Here is a 16,631-nt window from a genome sequence, read left to right as displayed (position 1 = left end):
GGCAGGGGAAGTTTCGGAAGGCGCTATATTGGCGGGGGAGTGGGGAGGGGACGCTTTTCAGGGAGGGGAAGGGCAGTGTCAGATGGACACACCGAGAATAAGGCTGGCGCCGCCGCGGATCGTCTTTTCCCCGAAATCCGCATGCTTTCATATTTTATTTTATTTAAAAAAAAAAAAAAAGAGCACTCCAAAGTTTGGATTTCTGCCTAATTCTCGATGCATTTGTGGAGCGCCTCCAAATTTTCGGAGAATATCGGTCTAGGTGTATCACTCTAGAGTGTTTTCACCACGACTCGGTGCATTTTACTTTTTTCAAATGGCTTTTGTTCAAGTTGAAGGAAACGCACTGCATCGGTTATTCCAGTTCCAACGCCAGCTAATGGGGTTACAGCCTTCAATTTCACAGCAGGGAAAAATTACACTGTTTGTTATTTACTTTCTATCTGCCATTTAAAATGCAACTTGAAAGCTTGCTGTGTTAGAGGAATATAAGAAATTGCACCGAAAGTGAGATCAAAATAGAGGAGAGTGAGCTGGAAATATTTATTTTTTTAATTTAAGGTACTGTGGCTGTCAAAGTATTTTTTTTCTTTCTCTCTTTGTTTTTCTCTTCCAAATTCAGACAAGAGTCTGTGTTACAAAACAAATGCTGTCTTCTCGTACGTTTTCGTAGGAAGAATAGTGGTAATATGTCAAGGAAGGCAAAGGCTTGTGTTAAGGAAGGAATCTGTAGAAATAGCAAGCATCTTGTATTAATTTCAGTTGGAATCTAATCAACAAGCTGGTCAGTTCCCGAGTGCAGTGGATAATGAGAGCTGTGCGTGCTGCATAATTACTCATGGCTGAAGAAGTGCGGAGTACCCCTGCTATCTGCGGGTTTTGACCGTGCATTGCTAGTTTCATTCCCCCCTCCGCGTCACTCACACAGAAGCTGTCCTTAGCATCAAGAGCCGGGGTGAAATAACCCGGAGAAGTTCCTAATCGCCAGGCGAAGTGTGCCGTGCCATGACGTTGCAGAGATCCTTTCTATTTAGTTGGCGAACAATAAACGTTTATTATCACCGCGGCAGATCATCAGACAAAGCTTCCCCCTCCCGCCTCCCCCAAGTACGAGCGCTGCTGATAAGGGAACTGCTCGGGGTGACAGGCAGACCCGCAGGCGCCATTTGGAAATAACTTCTTTTATTATTATTATTATTATTATTATTATTATTATTATTATTATTATTATTATTTCTTTTTTTTTTTTTTCCCCGGTTCGCCTTTCGCAAACAGTTGCGGGGAGGCGGCAGGTGTCAGTGCGGAGGTGCGCTGGCGCTGCCCCCGCCCGCCGCCGCGGAGCCGCCTGCCCGGTCGGTGCCTCGCAGCCACCGGGTTCTGCCGTTCGGGCACAGGCGGGGAGAGAAGTGCGGTGAATTTGTACTTTGAAGCCTTTTTCGCCTTAGATTTTTATGGCACTAGGGAGGCCTGGCAGAGGAATGCCTCTGCTGAGCGCGGAGCCTTTGCTATTTCTTTCTTTGATTTTCTTTCTCTTCATCACTTTCCTTTCCGCCCTCCCTCCTCTCGGTAGCACGTCGAGTCAGTGTGAGTCAGGACTTGTAAAATGTATTTCCAAAGCCCAGATGAAAAGTCTCTCAGGCGTGGCTGCTGCTTTATCGGAGCTCTCCCAAGCCCACCTATGCAAACAGATTTGTAATATTTGTGTGCTTAACCGTGCATCTCTTTTACAGGAATCTGTTGCTGCGTGTGACATCTCTTGCAAGCTCCCAGAGAGAATTGATGGAGCATACAGCTAGGGAATAGGATGCCAGAGAAGCACAGAGGAAGAAACCAGGCAATCACCAGGTAAACTCAACCTTGCTTTGATTTATTTCCTTTTACCTCGCCTGCAAGACCTTGCCCGCTCCAGGCAGCAGGAGAGCAGAGGGACTATAAGCATATGTATTAAACGCCCGCTCCTCTCGTTTGCTTCCGCAGGATGGGAAGGTTCCGCATCCGTTGGATATGGGACAAGATCACTCGGCAACCCTTGTGGATTCTCCTTCTTCTAGAGGGCAATTATAGTTATGGATTTATTGTCCCGGTGCAACACTTCGACCACCACCACCAGCAGCAGCAGCAGCAACACCAGCAGCTTTCTGACTCTCTTCGGTGACGGGTATTCTTGGGTGGATAATACGGATTACGTTGTTATTGCTTAAGAATACGCGTAGTCGAGGAGAGTACCGGCGGCGGGCAGGCAGGCAGGCAGCGCGACCGCCCCCAGCCCACCAGCTGGCTCCTCACCTCCTCTAGTTGCCAAGGTAGCACCTTTTCCATCTTTTCCTACGCTTTGTAATGTTTCACTCTGTCTGTGTCTCTGTCCGGGCGGGGGGAGTTCGGACGCCCTGTCCCCTGCGGAGGAAGGGGGGGTGCCCTCGCATGTGTGTGTGTGTGCGTGTGTGTGTGAGCGAGCACAGGGCTGGGCAGGGCCGGGGACAGGACCACGCCGCGGCCGGCTCTCGCCCGCGGGGGGCTGCGGGCGGGGGATGACCGAGGAAGCCGGGGCCGCCGCGGGGTACGCCTCCGCGGGCAGCGCCGGGGCCGGGGGAAGGGTGCTCGCCCCGTCCGGGAAGCCCCGGTGCCCCGGCACACGGCCGGCAGCCCTCAGCCAGCACCGCGCCCGCGGCCCCTTGTCCCTCTCCGTTGCGGGGCGGAGATGGGGGGACAGGGGGCGCCGGCCCCGCCTGCCGGGGGGGGTCCCCACCCCCGGGACGTGGGTTGCCCGCAGGGCCGGGGCGGCCCCGGCTCCGCCCGCATCCGCCGGGGCAGCCCGGGATGCCTCCCCCTCCGCGGCCGCGGCCCCTGCGCCCGCAGCAGCCGGGTGGTGCGGGGCTGGGGGGCTGCCCGTGGGCGGGGAGGTACGGAGCATCCCTGCCAGCCAGGCAAGGGGCACCCCGCAAGGCGGTGGCTCTCTCCCCCGGGGAGCCCCCGTTCCCTGGCTGCCGAGGGCTCTAGCCACTGGGTGGGACGGCTACTGGCGAGCTGTTTGTGGCTGGGTGCTTCGCAGCAGTGACACCTCTCCCGTACCCCCTGATCCTGCCCCCCCAGAGTACTGAGCCGGTGAGGGCAGGGTTAAGAGCCCCCCTTCACAGCAGCCCCAGCTCAGCAATCGGGGAGCACCCAGCCTAACGCAGAGCTCCTCAGCCCCTGAGGGCCCAGCTTGGGATACATCTTCAGGGCTGGCCAGGGCTGAGGGGTTGTTTTACCCCCTGGAGCTCAGGTGGTGGCTTTTTTGCCCCCACCAAAGGGCTCAGGACTCCTCAAATGTTACTTGCAGCTGGGCAGGTGGGAGACACGACCAAGGGAGTGTTGATTTCCGTTTCTGGCCAAGCCATGCCCCGTGTCTTTAACACAGAAGAAAAGGCACACCTGTCCCTCTCTCCAATCTCAGCAGCGGGGCACAGGCTTTGGTTAAAAGCCTGGTCAGCCTTTCAGGTGCTGTGCTTAGGAAAAGCCAGGCATAGCATTCATACTTCCAGACTTTTTTCCCCTGCTCCTCTGCTCCCCTCCCAAGACTGGCAGGGGCATGGAGCAGGTTGTGATCATCCCTCTCCACACGCCCAGATGATCCCATATCTTGTTGCCACGTAGTTGCAATTGTAAGACAGATTTCAGCCTTAAGTGAATTAGATCAGAAGCCATTTTAAAGCAAGACCAAGAGTACTGTGATGAGGTAGCCTTTTTGAATGGATCCTTCCCTCAGCTCAGCTATGATGAGGCTAAGAATAATTTTTAACATGGATGAGCCAGATGTGGAGTTGATTGTTAAATTGTGAGTGTGAAGCGGGATGATGGAGAATGTTTTTCTCTCTGTCTCTTGCCTAGCGATTGAAAGGCCATCTATGTTCTGCTTAATTATTTCCAACAACTGCCAAAGGAATCTTACTCTGTTGCCTTCAGTAGCGAGTGGAGCGCTCGTTGTTACACAGATGTGTGGATCTGTTATTCTTTAGACACATCTTTGATGCTAGCACTCTGATCCTCGTGTTTCTCTAATACCACTTGAAAGCAGATTTTTTTTCTTGTAGTTTAGTATGTTCAACAGCCTCAGAAATAATGTTAAATTATGCTTTAAAAAGACACCATCAGCTGCTAAATCATAGTCAGTTCAGCACCGTAACACAGCCACATTCACAAGTGCTGCAGGAACAGCGGGGGAAACACTATTTTAAACATCCAGGTTTGTATTACAAACCTTCCTCTGATCTGAGCTTTTAGTTGACATTTTCCCTTGAGTCATGACTTAGAGTATTATCAGGAGTTCCCATTTCATCACATAAAGGATGTGGGTTTGTTTGCTCTTTGCTTGGTTGAGTATCTTGTGCAGTATGGATTGGACTGGTACCCATAAATACAAGCTTAGCAAAATGTTTCTTTATACCTGGTTTCTTCTAGTTGCTTTCTGTTTAGCATGATGAGCTGGTTTTGCTGAATAATGCCTTAATGACAGGGCTGATGCATTTTTAATGCATGTTCTCTTTGTCATTGTCAAAATTAACATTTTGATGATTGTAGATTTCTTTTCTCTAAAATCTTTTGGGAATTGCTATATGTGGGTTAAAAGAGGGAAACTATAAGGTCCAATTGGAGAAATACTGGATATGCTCACCAAAATAATTATACAATATTGTGTAAAGCCTCAATAGCATAAAGGCTCTTAGAATGATGTTTCCCAGTAGCACGATCTCAGAGTGGCTCTCCCTGTTCATGAGCAGTTCCTGGGGTCTGTCGTGTGTGTATATTGAAGGACAGAAGCAGTCGTTTCCAAACAACAGAGCTCTAAGAGACTATTTGTGCTGCGGGCCAGATCCCGGGAATGCGTGTAGCTTCCACGGGACTGCTCAGGGGAGCAACATTGCTCATGTAAAATCCAAAATATTTTGGGCCAAATCCTACCATTCAATGCAGTAGCAAAGTCCCAATTGATTTCACTGCAGGAAAGATTAGACCCCTAGTGAAAGGGATTTTTACAACACTACACTTCCTATTTTTTTGCTTTAGAAATTGCAAATCCTGTGCGCTAAAAAATGAGTCTAAAAACCCCCTGCCTCTAATAGTCTAATGATATTTTATTAACAGCAAAAATTATACTAAAAGGCTATAGTGCAACATAATAAGAAATTACTTTATAAATAAGGGGGTTTAATTGTACCAGTACGAGTATTTTCTAATACAACATTTTAGAATGAGGTGTGTGTCAGCACCAACCGTGTGTTAACAGCTATTTTGGCAAGTGCGTATTTAATTAATTTAGAATACTAAATTTCTGTTATAAAATTGTTTTTGTAACCTGCATCCTGGTAGAAAATTAAATAAAGAATTAGCCCAAAAAATAATTACTTGAACTTAGCCTTTTTTTAAAGGCCATAATCCTGTGAAGATTTATATCTCTGGGTAATTTTATCCGCCGGAATAGCCTTGAAGGCTGCTCCCATAGGTAAGTCTTTGTCGCGCCAGGGCCCCCGTAGCAGCGCGGCCGGTTGATGGAGGAGAGGACACCGGGTTGGCAGCCACCTTGGTGCAGAGCAGGGTCCCCCCTACGCAGCCACCCATGGCGCTGGCTGCTCCCTGCCCCGCTCCACACAGGGGAGATGGCAACTCCTTAGGTCTTCCCAGAGCAGGGGGGTGCCCAAAGGGCTGTGCCCCACGGCGGGAGTGGGAGAAGGAAGGGTAGCTGTGGCCCTTACTGCCTGGTGCAGGCGGGGGAACAGCCCTGCCTGGGTCACCCTATGACAGGAAGCATTGCTCTGCTTAACAATACCCTAAATTAAGTGATGAGGACTTTCATTTCAGGTGCTCTTTCCACAAATATTTAAGCCTATAGCACTCACACCTATATATATATACACATATTTCTGAATGGAATTATTTTTTATATATATATATACACATATATAAATGTCTCTCTCTCTCTATATATATACACACAGAAGGGAGGTTAGGGCATAATATGAAAAGCCCCACTGTGCCAGACCTGGCAGAGGCACAGCTCCCACTCACCTCAGCGGGGGCCATGCCGTTGCAGGGCGTGTTTCTGACCGGTGGTGTGATTCCTCTTCCTGCCTGCAAATTTGCCTAAAATAAATGCACACGCTCTTGCAGGTAGATACGTAGAGTTATGCAGATGTCCTTCCTTGGGATCAGTTCTGCTTGCTTTCCACATTTAAGACTACATCTCATTTGGAGGGGAGCGTAAGGTTTCTTCTCATAACAGTTTATTGCCTTTTGTGACAGTTTAGGTGGCTTCTAGTGTTCATCGGGTTCTCTTAAGAAAACTGAAAACAATAATACCTATACGTTCGCACAGCTATATACATACTTTGCAGCTGTAAGAACAATGAACTAGCCTTCTTCTCTGGGTTTTTGCATCACACTAGAAGTAATGTATACAACTGGATTCTTATGCTTTTTTTTTTATAAAATAAATAGTGTCTTTACATACACAAAAGGTTTTTTCTTCTCTTCCTTTTAAAAGACTGCTATTTTTCTGAAAAGCACCCCTCCAGGCATTACCCTTAGCTGTTATGACACCTCACCATTTAGCGTTGTAAAGGTGAATCGTAAAAATTATTATTAATAATCATAAATTTTTACCAGATTCAGCAGCTGCCTCCTGAAAGCTTTAATGGTGGCAACACTTCCTGGGCTTAACGCTCATGACGCTTGCATGCTTTTTATTGCTATCATTTAGTAACCAAATTGCTCAAAAATCAAAGGACTTGATTATCACATACCTGCAATGCATAGATGTATTTATAAATGTTGTTCAATAATAACAATGACTCAAAAGAAATTTAGATGACAGGCCAAAAATAAGAAGTCTAAAAGTGAAAACCCGAGCCGGAATTCATAGAGGTGATGGGAAGAGCCTGACATCGAAGGACAGAAAGGATCCTAAGGAAGGTAAAGAGAGGAGGCCTGGAGGTGATGGTAGAGGGTAGATGTGCCACAGCTTTTCAGAGCCAGAGGGCAGAGGAGAGGATAACGCCAGAGATGGCAGGCGAGGAGGTATCGCAGCGTGGCGCTGGGAGAATGCGCCAGAATTGTGGAAACCAGGGCTGGAACATCACACACGTTTGGTAGTTTGCTTTCTGGAAAAACAGTATCTAGTTAAAAGCAGCCAACAGAAAATTAGGTGAAATGTTCCAGAAACTAGAGGGGTTGATTGATGGGAAAAATAAGAGCCCTGAGTATATAGCTGAAAGGAGTTTTAAATATATATATAAAATACACATACCCAGCCAAGATTACATAATAATGCCCATATAGATAAATGATATTAGTATCCCGCTTTTGAAATCGTTCTTCTACAGAAAACAGTGGGAATTTTCAATTTATTTCAGTGGGGCCATGTGCAGGAAAGCGATGTAGCCTGGTGTGTGCCAATAAACCTAGGAGCTATGTAGGGAGCAAATGCAGCGTGGCTATCAGGAAACGTTTCCTTTCAGCGAACCCAATACTCCTCTAGCCAGCGGGGATGATATGAAGTAACGGAGCAATCTCCAGGCCTTTGCCTGGGAGATAGAAAATTAGCCTAGCCAAGACACTGCAGGCAGCAGTCACCCTACGAGGGCTGGAGAGCCACCTGGGGAGGCCTTCTTCCTCTGACTTCTGTGATACACCTCCGTGCAGCTGATAATTCCCCAATACTTTAGACCACTAGATAGGAAAAGGTAGGCCCATAAGAGGCTACTTAATCTTTCCAAGCTGCTCTCTCAGAGTATTTCAGATTCAGTCAAACTTTATCTTTTATCTGTTTCAAGGTCAACTTTCACCACAGGATTGTTCTGTATCAGTTCATCTGAGTTGTATGTAATGTACGCCCTTTTGACATTATTACATTAGGCATAAAAAGTTGGAAAAATATAGCTGACTTTAATATTACGAATTGCTGATTCATAACCTTGTTTGGAATATTAGCAATTCTCTTACTAAGTCAGGACAATATCACAAAGTTTATTAAGGTTCATAGGTCAAACCTATCTTTTAAATCACTGAAAATCAATGACAAAATGATCACCATGGGATGGGTCTTCTCTAATTGGAGAAAGAGGGACATTCTGAACCAGAACGGTACAGACTTTGATTGTACAGCCTGTTACCAAAAAAAGAATCATCTCACTGCATCTTTCAGAGGTATTTACATAGATAATGTAGATTTCATATGACTTATTCTAGGTTATCTCATAGTAATAGCTTTGCAAGTATTCACATTCTCCTAACAAGAAGTTGATAGAAAATTCAAATTAAAAGGCATAATTGTAATTACTGCATTATATAGGATTTATTTTATTTTTTTTTAAGTCAGGTGGGAGCAGGGGACTTGATGTATTAATACTTCACACTATCCGGAAACTCATCATTTAACAGTCGTTCTTCAGGAGATAACTTACCTGGTTACTCCAAGAAAATGTAGAACACTATTTCCTATTCATCAAATTGCCAAAAACATCCTTCCGAAATCCAAAATTATACAGTTCAATGTCTGTTGTTTCACTGGAGTAGCAGCTATTAGAGTCTTGATGCTCTGGATGTTAAAAGTGACCACTACAGGGAAAAATGGTTCATTGTTCTCCTACTTTCTCTCCTCCACTGCCTGACTGTCTCTTTTCCTGTTTATGATATGTGCAAAAGGTTTGAGGGAATGCAAGAGTTTTTCTTTCTCAGCATGTTTTATTTTAGAAATATCAGGATTATTTAATTTCCTATTTTATTTTTCTGAATGTCTTGAACTCTAGAGGAGAGCAGCAGAGGCTTTCTCAGATGTCAGTTTAAGGGGTGGTGAATTTTCCATTTAAGAAAGAGACCTTTTTCCGTGCATGTTTGCCAGGGGTCTGAGTTACACAGAGGAAAACAGCATAATTACTTTCAAGGTTTCAGTACAGTCCTTTTCTTATTGACTGCATACATTGTATTGTCCTTTGTTGTGGCATAGCATTATGTGGCTGTTGCACATGCGATGACATAAACCCATTTGCCTTCAGCCATTCATAGAGCCCTTTGGTGAAAACAGGATCTGCAAGTCCTGCTCTAGAAAGCAAGAAACAAACCCACCCCCTTTTGCTCTCCTTGTTTAGGTACTCGTCGTTTCTGTGTCTGTAAATTCTTACCAGCAAAGAACACAGGACCACTCCAGAGCCTTGGTTAGAGATGAAAATAGACATGTTTAATTTTCATTTGCTGGAGCTGCAGTGAGTCAGTGCTGCTCGCTCTGCTCCAGCTTCCCTAGTACAGGGAGGAAAAACGCCAGCGAGGGAAAGGAGGCTGAATGGGCGTGATGCGAAATCCAAGGAAAGAAAACCAACCAATTAAATCCCCCCCCCAAATACTTAGCTGGAGTTTTTATGTTTTAATTTTTACCAAAGACTTAAAGTCTTGGTAAAAGACTTATTTAACTCAATTTAAACTATTTCACATTTAACTACTAAACTATTCCACTATTTAAACTTGATTTAAAGTATTCCACATTTCTTGGATACGAAACTTAAGTATGTGCCCCGTAGAGAGGCTCAGAATGATAGCTCTGCTTTCTCTAATAAAATGTCTCTTCTGAGATTAACTCTGGAGCTGGCAGTAAGGTCAGTATTTCATTTCATAGAAGTCAGCTCACGCTGACAAGGGTTTGGCCTTCTTAGTGATGGGCCGTTTGCTGCTCAGAAGTGTGAGGAATGGCTTTCTGAAATATCGATATCTTGCCTTTGCTGGAGTTCATGATCAAATTTAGCTGGCAGGTATCAATGCGCTCCAGCACCCGGACTGATGGGCTGAGGGGCTTGGGCCTTGGGCCAGCCACTAAGGTTTACTTTTTAAATCAGAGGCTAACTCTTCTGTTACTGTAAATCAGTGGTTTATAATAACGTCAAATGAGATTTGTCAGAGTAGCCCAGACTACAGCCTGGTCTTGGGATTTGAAAAGGAATAGGAAAATTAGGCTGAGACCATTAGTATTCTGTTTTCATTTTGGTTTAGTGTGCATGTGTGTAAATGTGCCTATACACACCTGTGCACATGTGCAGAGCTGCATCTCATTCCCATGGCCATTTCCCATGGCTGTGGGGTTACCATTTAACAAGGAGCTAAGAGCACAAAATCTTCATCCTGGTGTGGTTTGATTGACACGTGCAGAGTTCTCACAGAAAGGCTCTGGGATCCCGCTTTTCATCCATAAAAGGAAAGCAGGCGAGCTTCATCCCCAGCTAAACCCTTTGCACAATATACATCGATAATGAGGCAGCATCTATTTATATATTTCTTGCTGGAAATGACTGAATTCAGACAGAAGTTGGTGAGGCAGCCTGAGCTCCACCAGCCTCCATGGAGTCTATTGTTAGTACCCAGGATGACTCCTCAGGCAAACAGGGAAGAGAGGCACAATTTGGAGCCTACCACGCCACGGGCAGGAATATCAGTTCTGGCACTTGGCAGGTGGTGTCTCCTCTCAGAGAAAGCCTTCCATGGCTCTGCCAGGACATGGAGGAGGAATGTGGGAGAAATGGTCCCAAGAGCAGGGGGCAAAAACACAGCCCTGTTGCTGCTCCTCGGGAAGCGAAACACTGACCTGGGCTCACCCACAGGGTGAGAGCTCCCTGCCTGTCTTCATGAGAAATGGAGATGTCCAAGAGGCAATGGGAGGACGGCAGTACTAGGTTAGTATACACTGATGCCTTTTTGCCATGTTGTTGCAGAAGGTTTTTGACAATATTTCTTCCTTACCAGTGCAGTAAAAAAGCCCCATCCGTGTTACCAAGTTGGTGAGGTAGGTCTGTATGGCTGATAGTCCAGTGACCAGGCTGAGGTGCAGCGCTGACACATGCCCATGACAATGAAAACCTGCTTGTCTATAAGATGTATAGCATAAATGAGGCACTCAAAACTCCTTAGCAAAGCACAATCCAGTGCTTTTTCTCCGTGTCCTTTTTTACTCCTCCTCTCCTCTGTGGCTCTTGTGTACTTTGCCCATATGCTCTAAAGCAATTTTGTTTTCAGTTTTATGTATGTTTTATGTAAATTAGAAGAATCAAGCTCCTCTGCTTGCTAAATTATAAATTGAGTGGAAATTGGCTGACTCTTTTTAGAGTATGACTATAAGTTATACAAAATGTAAGTAATCAAGCTGAGCAGGCTGGACTGGGGAGGGAAAACAGGTCAATAGCGTGGGCCACATGAGATGCGTCCACGTGTCCCTGTGTACTGCCTCTTGCCTTTGCAGCCTTGAGTATCTCTTTCCTCTAAAGTGCCCATCTAACTCCTTTTAGACCATTCTCTGAGATGCAGGTTTATTGCCTTCTTTGGTAGTTTGCTCAGCATATTCATTATGCCTTGTATAAATGAACTGGTCTTAAATGCTTATTTCCACTCTTGCTTTAGAACCAGGGTAGATCCAGACTCTCTCCTCTGGGAGCACTGATTCCTTTTGTTTGCCTTCTTCCCCTCTAAGTCAAAACGCCTGTTGGTTTTAGTGTCTGTCTCTTTGGCTTAACTCCCTGCTTTGGCTCCACTTCCCCTATCCTACACTAATTTTCGTGTGTTTGAGTTTTGCATGGATTATCTTTCCCTTAGTAGCCCACTGCAACCCCGCAGAGTAGGACCGTGGTAGGAGCGGGAGCCTGGCAGTGGCCAGCAGCCTGAGAAACACTGCTGGGAGAGCAGGGCAATCGGCGGTGCCTTGGGACTCTCTGAAGTGGTAGACAATCTACTACAGGGCAGAAGAGGCACCCTCACTGTGGCCTGGTATTGCACGAGAGTGAGTTTTGAGAAAAAGGCACCTAAAATCAGACCTCCAAGTCCATCCTTGCACATTTTGAAGTAGGCTAAATTTTGGGAGGCAGCAGAACCAGCATTATCATAAGCAGATACGGGCATGGCTCTGCTCTGCAGCCCAACTCCAGCATTCCTCTTAAAAATGTTAATTTTCAAATTGTGACAAACTAAACTCCCCCTAAAAGAGGAGAGTGACTGCAGGCGCAGCACAGCAGGGATGTCTGGCAGGTAATGGCCGTGCTGGTGGCTGTGCTCTGCTACCCATCTGCCCCCTCGGGCAGCCTTGTGCTGCCTCCAGCCCACCCACCCCACCAGCACCGAGCCATGCTGGGGACAGAGTCCAGGACGGCTCTGCGCTCTGTCCTTTACTTCCATGTCAGCTGGAGAACAGGAAAAAAAGCCACCCACATCTTCAGAGAGGTGGTGTAGTGCAGTTCTCGTGAACTCTTGACCAGCTTTTTAAGGCTAGCATGATGGAGACTGTGACTGCAATTGCCATGGAAAATTCAAGTTAGAAATGAATTGCTGCAGGAGGTAATCATGGGTGGTGGGTGGGCTCTGCAGGCACGGTCCCAGGGGCACAGACCTTCAGCAGGTAACACGTTCCTGTGTAATGCACAGCCCCATGTGCTGCTGCATCCTGGGGTGCCGATGCGGGTCCCCAAGCCCTTCCAACCCAGCCTGGCTGCTGAGATGTGTTTGGGCAGGACACTCTGCTGATTGCGCTGCAGTTGAAGCATGTGGTTTGTTAGAGGGGATGCCAGTTGAGTTGGTTTTGCCTGGGTAGACAGATGGCCTTCAGGAGTCTTGGGCTAGGACCTGCAGAGCACAAATGGGATCTTCTCTGCTCAGGCTCTGCCCTGCAGTTATTCAAGTTTGGGCTCTCTTTCACTGAGTTCAAAAAATACATGCCTTTTAATTTAATTCATTAAATACTTTGATTTAGTGATATACCAGGAGAACATGGATTATTCTGTCCAGTAAAATGTGTATTGGGAAGTGATTAAAAATATCAAACTTGCCTTTTTAGCACTGCGTCTTTTATTTCAAATGAAAGGCATAACCTTTCATTTCCTGGTGTGATTTTTATTAAAACTCTGCCTGTTTTATTTTTCAGACCACATATAAATTTACCACCACTTGTGTTCCCAAATAAAAGACATATAGGTTGGTAAGCAGTCTATAAGTCAAGCTGCTATTCCTTGAAATTCATAAAAGGACCATTTTAATCCATGGAATTGCTAATTAAAGCTGCTTCTCAATACACAAAAATTAAGTTAACAGTAATTAATGTAGCCTGCCTGGAACCTTAGGAAGCTACTGCCAGCAAGTGTCTTTTGGTGCACTCAAGAGGATGCAGTTTGATTGTTGGCACCAACAGACAGGTTGGGAATTGTAAACATGGTAATTAGCAGTAAGTTTCTGGATCTCAACTTGCCAGACTGGCAGTCTGATTCTTGGAGTAGTTGTCGCATGGGAGGAGGGAAAAACAAAGTAAGGGAATTAGAGCAACCTTGCATTGCTCCACCAACATATGCCACTGGACCAATGTTTTTCTTGGCAAAGATCTCTGACAAGGAGTTTAAAAGCAGCGTTGCAGCCCTACTGCAAATTGTGAACTTCGCTGTAGGCATCAACCAAGCAACTGTCTCTGGCTCTTCTGCTCAAGCTGTGAGTGTTGCTCTATGGAAAGGAATTGTAGAGTCTGAGATTCCCCTGCTCCACCTCTATGGTGGGGCACAGTGTTGATAAGGTTATCAACAATAATGGGATTAAAAGAGTTAAAATCCAGCTTTTGCAGTAATCCCGGAGTATTCTATTGTTGAGCTATCAAAGATTAAGGTTATAGTAACCTTATTAACCCTTGTTGTAGTGTAAATAAAAAGGAAATGTCAACCTTAATTCCACCATGAAATTAAATCTTCACTTCTCTAAATGATGATTCAAACACAGCTTGCTCCAGCCAAGATGGTTTATGAAAATACAGAACCCACATGAATATAAGAAATCCCATCTGAGAGAGAGAGAGGGAGAAGAGGGAGATAAAACATGGCATTTTTTTGTTTAAAATGAAAAAAAATTAATATTCACCCAGCTTGTATGTCTGCAGGAACTATATTTGGAGCCAACAAAGTATGCAAAGAAGAAGGTAGGGACCAAATGTTCATGGCGTAAATTCCTGAGATGCAGTGACCGCAGGTCCCCCAGTCTGCAACAGCCCAGGCTCTGGCCCTGAACAGCTGACCCTATGCCAGGCAGCTGCCACAGCACTAATGGTGGTGTCCCCATCCCTGTCCCTGTCCCCTGCTCGCTGGGCACTGTGTGGCCTCATTAGTGCTGCCACAGCACTGGGGACAGGGTGCCCTGACATGAGAGCTTGAATTGAGTGTTGTTCCACCAAGTGCTTTCAGTACTAGAGACGAGGTGATGAAAACCAAAGAAATGTCAGAAAGAAAATGGTTGCTGAACATTCTGGAAACAGAGAGCCAGGTGGTGGTGTGAAGGGCACAGGTTTTCCTGCCTAAGCTGATTTGCAGGGAGTGGGAGTTACCTCTTTCACCAATGGGTGGTTCTCTCCTCTCCTGTGCTGGAGTCCCTTCTCCCTCTACCCAGAGAGGTTGAATCTATAAGTAGGTCTGAAACTGCCCTCTGGGACTAGGTCTCCTACCTGAAGAGAGGGAAGGACAGACAGACCGGGCTTTGCTTAGAAGTTACTGAGATGTGTTCCAGGTAAATATGTATTTCCTTATGGAGAGAAACAGGGGAATTACAGTAGGCAGTAGGCTGTGTGCTCTTTGTTATGCTTTTTTTGACTGGGAGGAAAAATAAAGTAGTGGTAAAATGGGGTGATTCAGAATGATTCTGCATATTAAATAACTCAAACACTGAGTCTCTAGCAGAGAGGTAATTGAGTATTAAGGAGCTGCCTATAGCAAGAAGTGAGCTCTTGGGAGGGCAAGAGGCATTGGCAGAGAAAAGAGATGGTTTTTGTGGGGTTGTTCCCAGAGAAAGGGGCTTTGCCACTTCAGAAAACCCCTGTCTGTCCCGTTGCATCTGCATCTCCTGGAACTTACTGGCTCTGTGGATTGATGGAGCTGGGGAGTGGTCATGATCCGCCTCTTCATGTTGCTTACTCCAGTCCTCACGGACTCTGGTGAAGTTGTGTTATGAAACTCAGACTTACAAAAAAGGTCAGTTTAGGATGGCTTTTTCCCCTCCACTGACTGAATCGTACACTTCTCTGGTGTATATTGTCATAGCTCCAGAGCATGCACCAGTTCAGATGCGCCTGCTGCGTCCTGGGCTGCCTCCATACCCACTGCTGCTGCAATTGCTACCACAAACACAAATTGGCTCGCTCTGGCTTTTCTTGTCTTTCCGCAGTGTAGCAATAGACAGTGGGCCCATGGGGTTGTTCAGAAATATTACTGGTTTCCAGTGCTGGCATAATGCTCCCTTCTAGGTAGTATCCCTTTTCTGGACAATTTCCCAGCAAAATAGTAAATGGCAACTGCAGAGCAGTAAAGGCGATGGTGTTATTTGTTTGACTGACGTTTCAGAGCCTGCAGAGCAAATGCAATTAGGATCCACAGTGTGTTGCAGCTTCCTTTCTTCATTTCCCTACCCTGGAAGTTCAGCTTAAGCCTGGTTCCTGCTCTATGTCAGCCTTACAGTGGAGGAGAGGCTCTGGGGAGGGAGGGTGGCATGTCCCTGGGCCCCTGCAGGCACCCTAAGCTTTGGGAGCAGGTGGCATCTTGCAGGGCTCAGGTGGGACAGGAGCTGCGGCACTCCGTTGACAGCCCTGCAGCCCCAGGCAGGAGATGTGTGATTTTGTTGGTAGGTGTGAGCTTCCCTGTGACACAGCGGAGCTGGCACCGGGGTGGCCCTGCAGTGCTCAGACCTGCACTCCTCATTGGGGAGAAATCCCTACCTGTGCCAGGCAAAGCAACCCAGGGTTTGGGCTACCCCAGTCTTCACCGGGGGCAACTGATTCTTTCTTTGGAATTTTGCAGGATCAACAGTTGATGCACCCTGAGCGCTTTAATACACCCTTGACATGAGAAAGAGGTGTGGGGGAGAAAATGGCAGTAATAGTTCAGATTTGTCCAAAGGAGGTAACTGAAAACAAATTGCTACCAAAAACCAAGGGTTGCAGTTAATTGTGGTGGAGCACTGCGGGTCAATCACCTGTAGGGAAAGACTGCTAGAAAACAGGCAGGGGTCAAAATTCTTTCTCTCCTATGGGGAAAGAGGGTCTCAGCTGTATAATTTGGTTTGTAGAGTTATTCTGTATCTCTTAGACCCTGACATGAAAATCCAGGCCCACAGAGCAGCGCTTTAGTCACTGGAAATAATGCAGTTGGTGAAGGCAGGGGCAGCCATGCCTCGCTCTGTTGGCAGGGGGGTGGCCAGGCTACAGCAGGTCCCAGCTGGTCCCCGCAGGCAGGGCATGGCAGGAGAGGCACGGGCAACTGCTAGTCCCCTCTCCCCTGCCCCCTGCTCGAGGGAGGGGGCATGTAAATCCTGGACTTGGCTGAAGAGAGAGAGGTGTGGTGGAGGCTGTGATGTGCACAGAGCCACCACGCTGCCAAACCGCTCCAACCGGGAGTTTTACCTTTCAGTTGGAACATCGCTGCCATTAATTGTTTTATTTGTTAACACATTTAAACACTGCAATGTTTGCTGTTCCTGGTGCTTCTTAGATGTTTGGACTCAAGCAGACATTAATTCACATGTAAATTAGTGTATCATTTCAGAGCGGATCCTCTGGATGCAGAGGCAGAGGCAGTCAGGATGCAGGATGGCATGGACCCACTGTCTGGGGTTGG

At 46.5% G+C, this 16,631-nt stretch overlaps 1 long non-coding RNA gene across 1 annotated transcript in view; it reads left to right on the top strand.

The window, feature by feature from the left end:
• LOC106886360 overlaps positions 1–16,631 on the top strand; it is a 48,091-nt gene that overhangs the window by 1,346 nt on the left and 30,114 nt on the right. The window contains exons 2-3 of the long non-coding RNA XR_001411640.1: positions 1,731–1,845; positions 1,978–2,303. This is a non-coding gene — a long non-coding RNA (uncharacterized LOC106886360). The remainder of the gene's footprint in view (positions 1–1,730; positions 1,846–1,977; positions 2,304–16,631) is intronic.

Source organism: Calidris pugnax, unplaced genomic scaffold, assembly GCF_001431845.1.
Source record: "Calidris pugnax isolate Ruff unplaced genomic scaffold, ASM143184v1 scaffold18, whole genome shotgun sequence".
NCBI lineage: Eukaryota > Metazoa > Chordata > Aves > Charadriiformes > Scolopacidae > Calidris > Calidris pugnax.
This window is presented reverse-complemented; position numbering and strand designations above follow the sequence as displayed.